Raw genomic sequence first — 7,698 nt, 5'->3', positions numbered from 1 at the left:
GATGGCGGCCACCGCCACGTTGCCGTCGCCCAGAGGCACACCAAAATTTGAAGGATTTGGTGAAAAAGATATACAAGTAGGCAGGTTAAATGCAAGATTATGGAAATTAGAAGAAGAGAATGAAAAGATATGAGAGGAAATAAGAGGATTGGTGACATTAGTCAGAGGATGGGAAGGAGATAAGGAGAGGGGACTTAAAGACATTGTTGAAGAGCTGGAAGAGTTGAAAGGAAGGGACTTAAAAAGAGAAAGGGAAAACAAGAAACAGAGAGGAAGTGGAAAAGATAGTGGATTTAAATGTAAAGTACAGTGAAGAAATACAAGAACTCAAAAAAGAAAATGGAAAGTTAAGGAGCATGGTGGAGAAGAAAGAAGTTAGGATAGATGAAGGCAAAATCCAGAGTGAAGTAAAGTAGTTGAAAAGGAAGTGAAAAGTTGGAGAGAAGAGAGAGAACAAGAGAAGATAGATATGACAGAAATAATAAGAAAACAGCAAGAACAACATGATAAAGAGATGGTGAAAAAAGTAGTGAAAACCATTAAGGAAAAAGATAACATAGTAAGGGATGCGGTACAAAAAAAAGATGTGCCTGATGGTGTTTAAGGATAAAGAGAAGACCATATCAAATAAAGTTCTAAGAGAAAGAGAAGAATTACAAAGAGCAAAAGAAATCATTGGGAAAATTGTAGGAGATGAAACAGATATACAAATAGAAGAAGTGTATAGAATTGGGAAATATTCAGAAGCGGGAAACGTCCGTGAAAATAAGACTTAATACCCAAGCGGCAGCCGAACACATCTTGAGAAGAAGGAGTTTGTTAAGAAAGATAGAGGGTATGAAGGATATATGTATAAGAAGAGAAATGAATGAGGAGGAAAGAAACAAGGTGAAAGAGTTAAAAGAGGAGGCCAAGACAAAAAACAAAGAGAGAACACAGGAACAGGCAGAAAGATATATATGGAGAGTGATAGACATGAAAATGAGAAAATGGTGGATAAAGAATGCGGAGCAAGAAGTAAGACAACAAAGAGAGAACACAAAAGAAATGGGTCCACAATAAATAAAATTAAAGTTATGTATACAAACATAGATGGATTAGTGTCCAGCCTAAGGGAACTAAGAGATTATTTACATGAAAAGAAACCAGAAGTGGCATGCATTACGGAAACAAAACTAACAAGGGAGATTAATATTGAATTTGAAGAAGAAGGATATAACACATGGAGAAGAGACAGAAAGAATAAGGGAGGAAGAGGAGTGATGATTCTAGTAAGAAAAAACATCTTGATAGAAACAGTGGAATATGGTGAAGGGAGGTCAGAAACATTGAGTGTGGAGATCAAGATCCAAGGACAAGAAAGCAGAAAAATTATTGTTGCATACATGCCTCCAAAGACCAACACTTGGGGGACTGATGATTATAAGCACACACAAAGCGAGTTCATAAAAAGTATAGATGACATGCTAAAGATAAGAAACAAGGTGTTACTAGTAGGAGATTTTAACAGCAAGGAGATAAACTGGGGGGAGATGGAGGTGACAGGGATTGCCAATACATGGAGTGAAGAATTTTTACAGACTATGATGGTAAACACGATGGATCAATGGGTGAAAGAAAATACTAGGTACAGAGGGGAAGATGAACCATCGCTACTAGACTTGGTTTTTACAAAAAAGCCAGAAAATGAACCAAGTATAGAATATTTGTGTCCAGTGGGAAAAAGTGATCATGTGAAGATGGAGATAGAGATCAAAGAAGAAGTGCCAAAATTCAATGAGGAATATAAAAATGAGAGAAAAAATTATGCTAAGGCAGACTTTGCAGGGTTAAAGAAATTCTACGGAGAGCTTGATTGGAGTAATTTATTAAGAGGTATGGAGGTGCAGAAGAAATATGAAGTGTTTTTAAGCAAGTTTAGAGAAGGTGTTGAAAGATATGTGCCAAGATATAAGGTAAAAGAAAATAAGAAAGTGTGGTTTAATGCAAAGTGTGCAGAGGCAAAAAAGAAGAAGGAGAGGGCATGGAAAAAAATGAGGAAACAATGGAATGAGATAAATAGAAAAGAATACAGGACAGCTAGAAATGATTATGTTAAAATAAGAAGAGAAGAAGAAAGAAATTTTGAAAGAGATGTAGTTGGAAAGTGTAAAGAAGAACCCAAACTTTTCTATAGATATGTAAATGGAAAAATAAAGCATAGAGATACCATTACAAAGCTGAAGAAAAATGGAGAAATTTATGAAACCACACAAGAGATGGCCGAGATACTGAATAAAAGCTTCAAGTCTGTATTTACAAGAGAAACTGTCTTTGCATCACTGGGAGATGAGGAACAACAGAAAGGAATAGAAAACATACAAGTGGAAAGAAAAGAAATTAAAAGACTACTGGAAGAGCTAGATACTAGGAAGGCGATGGGACCAGACGAAGTAAATGGATGGATATTGAAAGAATGTAGAGAGGAATTGGAAGAACCAATATAGGAGATAATTAACAGTTCTTTGAAGGAGGGAAAAGTATCAAAGGAATGGAAGAGAGCAAATATAGTACCGTTATACAAAGGAGGTAATAAAATGGAACCACTGAATTACAGACCAGTCTCACTCACGAGTATTGTAAGTAAACTCTGTGAAATAGTCATTAAAAACAGATGGGTGTAATATCTTGAACAAGAAAATATAATAACAGAAAAACAATTCGGTTTCAGGAAAGAGAGATCTTGCGTAACAAACTTACTGAGCTTTTATACAAGAGTAATAGATAAACTACAAGAGAGAGATGGTTTGGTTGATGCTGTCTATTTAGATCTGAAAAAAGCTTTTGATACAGTTCCACATAAAAGTCTCATATGGAAACTGGAACATCGAGGAGGGCTAAAAGGAAAAATACTTGAGTGGATGAAGGATTATCTCCAAGGTAGGGAAATGAGTACAGTAATCAGAGATAATAAATCAAGTTGGTGCGAAGTAACAAGCGGAGTACCACAAGGATCTGTGTTGGCACCTATAATGTTTCAGGTCTATATAAATGATATGACGGTGGGTTTAAATAGCTATATTAACATGTTTGCAGATGATGCAAAATTGATGAAAGTAATAAAGAACCAAGAGGATTGTAAGGAACTACAGAGGGATATTGATAGAATTTATGAATGGAGTAAACGATGGAAATTAGAATTCAATATAAAGAAGTGCCATGTAATGGAGATGGGAAGAAGTAAAAGGAGACCTTCATGGGAGTATAAGATGGGAGGAATCACAATACCAAAGAGCAAAGAAGAAAAAGACTTAGGAGTAATAATTCAAGACACGCTATCACCAGAAAAACACATCAATGGAATATTTGGCTCTACATATAATTTGCTAGCAAATATCAGGGTGGTATTTAATTACCTAGACAAAGAAATGATGAAGAAAATTATAACACACATGATACGCCCCAAACTGGAATACGCAGCAGTGGTATGGTCTCCACACAAGAAGAAAGATATAAGGAAATTGGAAATGATACAAAGAATAGCTACGAAAATGATAGCTGAATTGGAAGACCTAAGTTATGAGGAAAGACTGGAAGAAATTGGATTACCAACACTGCAAGAAAGAAGGGAAAGAGGAGACCTGATAACAATGTTCAAATTAATAAACAACATGGAGAAGATAGACAGAGATGACCTAGTTGTAAAAGTGGAGGAAGAAGATAGACGTACAAGAAGAACATATGGAGAAATTAAAGAAGAGTCATTGTTTGGGAGATATTAAAAAATACAGCTTTCCGCATCAAACGGTTGAAATATGGAATAACTTAAAAGAAGAAGTGGTTGCGGCAAAGAGTGTGCACATGTTTAAAGAGAGATTAGATAAATTCGGGTATGGAGACAGGACTAATTGAGCCTTGGCTCGGACCCTGTACTATACAACTAGGTAAATACACATTATTGCAAGAACGAAGGCTTCATATTTGAGAGAATCCAAGAAAAGTCGAGGATGGTGAGATGCTTGAATGATATAACAAATACAGCTTCCCACAAAGAAATGTTAATATATCTGGAGGAGTAGAGTAGAAAAAGAGGAGATAATAATGGGGACATGAAAAAAAGATTAATTATAAATACAGACACAAATGTGACTCAAACTTTGCATATTACTGCAACTAAATAAAAAAAAAAAAAAAAAAAAAAGAATTCTTGGCAATTATCAGGGAACATATATCATACCAAGAAGACATCACACATTCCTGTACATCCCTACTTACTGCAGTATAAAGTTTCAACCAAATGTATTTTCCTTGCCTTTCAAGATGCCACTTCAAGATGAAAAAATACCCACCATTCATCCACTAATTTATTTAACTATCTCTTTTAATTAACAACAATATTACTCATTATCTTATATTTGTAGAGTTAAGTAATCAATATGGTGTAGTAGCAATAAGCTCCCATCATGACTTGTGTGGGAATTGCTGAGTGAACTTTACCATTCCCTCCCCAAGCAAAGAAAAGGTGGTCACATTCCTTAAGGTGGCTCCCTACTACCTGTGACCCTCTGTGGCTATGGGTATAAAATCCAAAATCCATTAATCATAGGCCACAAAATTCTGACCACCTGGTGACTACCTTCCTTCCCCTACAACTTTCTCTCATGATCAAATACTGTGCACAACATTCTTATAATATATGATGAAGCTTTCCATCCTTCAGCATGCTACCTTTTGGGGGAAAACTAATAATTCAACATTTTTATAATCTATGATGAAGCTCTCTGTCCTTCAGCCTTTTTTAGTGAAGATTTTACTTATTTATTACACACAAGTTAAAGTCCATGATGAAAAATACAAATAAGTACAGAAATACAAGGCATAAATTTAAGAACACAAGACAAGAATACATAGGAAATGCACATAATTGAAAACTTTAAGAAGAAGAAATTCCTTTCTGGTCAAGCCCAAGTGAAGACAGAGCAGATAGTAGAGAAAAATATTAGCACCACCTTTTGCTTCTGCCATTGTCCCACCTCTTCCCAACATGACTGAAATGGCCCCAAATAATGGCTGATGTAAGGACAAAGTGACAGGTGTGAGGAGCAAGGCAGGGTCCTAATGACGTGCTGCCACACACCCACATTGCCCCCTCAGCCCAACCTTCCACACACAGCCTTAACATCATCCTTTCCTCAACACATCCATTGCCTTTCCCATCCCAGAGTAAGCTACATTGAGAGCTTAACCAATGTACCCTGTGTCTGTAAGAAATGGAAAGATAATAGTGGCCAGACACACTCTCTTTCCACAGTCTTACCACCATCCTTTCTTCAACCATCCGTTATCTTTCCCTTCCCCATTCAAACTGCACTGACAACTTAACCAATGTACCCTGCATCTGTCACAAATGGAATCATCATAATACTAAGTCATATTCTCCTTGCACATCCCTGCTAAGAGGATGGTCTGCACAAGAGATATCTTAATGCCATATAAATAGCATTAACTGTATGATATAATGGTAACTTTATAGGAAAGAGGCAAACAAATCTCTTCATTGGAAAATCCAACAAAAAAATTTAATAATAATTTTTCTTTTAATTTTTGCTTTTGCCTTTTCTCTTTGATGCAGAAAAATTCAAGACATATAAAAATTATCTTGATATTCATAAGTAATCATATTGCATAACTCAAAAAGCATAGTAACTACATATAAAAATTAATATAGAGCCAAGTACTTCCATAAAATATTTAATATTATTAATAAAAACAAGTCTACTCTTCACAAGCAACCATAAGACCAAAGCACAATAAAGAACCACAATCTGAGCCTCAATACTGAATTTCCAATATAGAATTAAACAAATTGAAATGGAACTAAAATTTACCAAACAGCCCAAGTGCCAGAAAAGATAAGCAGCGACTCCCTCCAGCGTCTGTCATGAACACTCTCATGATTAATGGTGCCTGCCCATCGCTTACCAAATGCCCTAACCCAACCTGCCACTCTCCCCTCCCTCTCCCTTTGCCAGACTCTCTCTCTCTCTCTCTCTCTCTCTCTCTCTCTCTCTCTCTCTCTCTCTCTCTCTCAGGACAGCAGCTGCCTCAATATGGGTAATGTATTGAAAGAGGTACATGGTAATCCAGCCACACTGGAAACAATGGTGCATTCCCATTATAGAGAGAAAAGATGTTGATAATGGAAATATGCTTCAATAAATGGCATCCTTTTAATAATCCTCATATTCTTTGCTGGATTAAATCTGTAACTTAGGTTTACAGCTACATCTATTTAAATATCTATCTATCTATCTGTCCAGACCTGATGCCTATTCCTTAGAAACATCCTTTGGAAATAGCAATGGGAGAAGAGTCTTAATGTATTCTCATCCCTGCATTCCTTCCTTTCATGGCCATAATCCTCTTTATCCCTTTCCCTCACACTCAAGCACCTTGTATATCTCTACTGGAGGTACAATGGTTAAGCATCTCTTTACTAATGACTCCATGTACAGCTAAGCAATATTACTTGTGATGGTAATAAAAAATGTTAAAAAGAATATAGAAGAAAGAACTTGATATAGTATGAAGTTTTTACAATTAAATATCTCATTTTTATTAGATAACATCTGTAGCTTATCACAAACAGCCTGATAAGGGCCAATAAATATGCTGTTGCTGTCCTCCCTTCATCTAGCTGTGTGTAAATGCAATGCAATATTTAGCTTCACTGTACAAGAAAAGGACTCCTCTCCCATTCTGAGTATTTCATCAATATACTGTAATACTGCACATGGTGAAATGCTGAAGGTCAAGCCAAGTGAGATAAAATAGCCTTGGAGACCTGCTGTGATGTTGGGGAGTCCAAGAGTCCATCCTGGCTACAAGTTAATAACCTGCTAACCATTAATCTCAGTGAAGTCAGGTTATCAAACTCACTTTAATCAAGTATTGAACCTCCCAGATTTTTTTTCTGTGACCCCTTTTACAGCGGCCAAATGGAAGTCCTTATTGAAATTCATTACCTAAGAGTCCTTCATTTATCACCTGTCACTCCCTCCCGAAAACCACTTATGCTACACTTAATGTTGCATACGTTTGCTAACTCTAATTCCTTAGCAACATACCTGCCTTATTAATTTCTTGACAAACTATAACTACTCTGTATTTATTATTTTCATTTAAATATTAAAGAACAATTGAAAAGAAAATGAATTTATATATCCATACAGTTATGAACCTTACATATAACTATCCCAAGACCCATTTTGTCCATCTATCCTAGCTATACTGAGTCTGCATTATTAAAATATTTAGATGTACTAGTTTTTTGTTAAATAGCATCACCATTATTCTGTTTTAACAATGCATGGCATCTGTGAACTTATTATAAAAAAACATGAACATTTTAAAAACTTGCTATGGAATTTGTGGTGTGGTGGTGGTGGACAAAGGTAACACAAAGGGCCAATCCCTGGATGGGCTAGGCAGCTGCTGCTGCTGTCTCCACCTGAGGAGTGGCAGCTCCTATTGTCACCCACAGCACCCTCCACAATGCCTGTTTATTAACACTACAACACACCACACCCTCTCCACCCCTCAGGATTCACAGCCCTGCACCTTTAATATATAGTATTATATATTTTGTATCTTATGTATGTGGCATTATATATCATATGCTAGTGCTGTGTTTTTGAACACTGAAATCTTTCCTGATAC

Source organism: Scylla paramamosain, unplaced genomic scaffold (genome assembly GCF_035594125.1).
Source record: "Scylla paramamosain isolate STU-SP2022 unplaced genomic scaffold, ASM3559412v1 Contig153, whole genome shotgun sequence".
NCBI lineage: Eukaryota > Metazoa > Arthropoda > Malacostraca > Decapoda > Portunidae > Scylla > Scylla paramamosain.
This window is presented reverse-complemented; position numbering follows the sequence as displayed.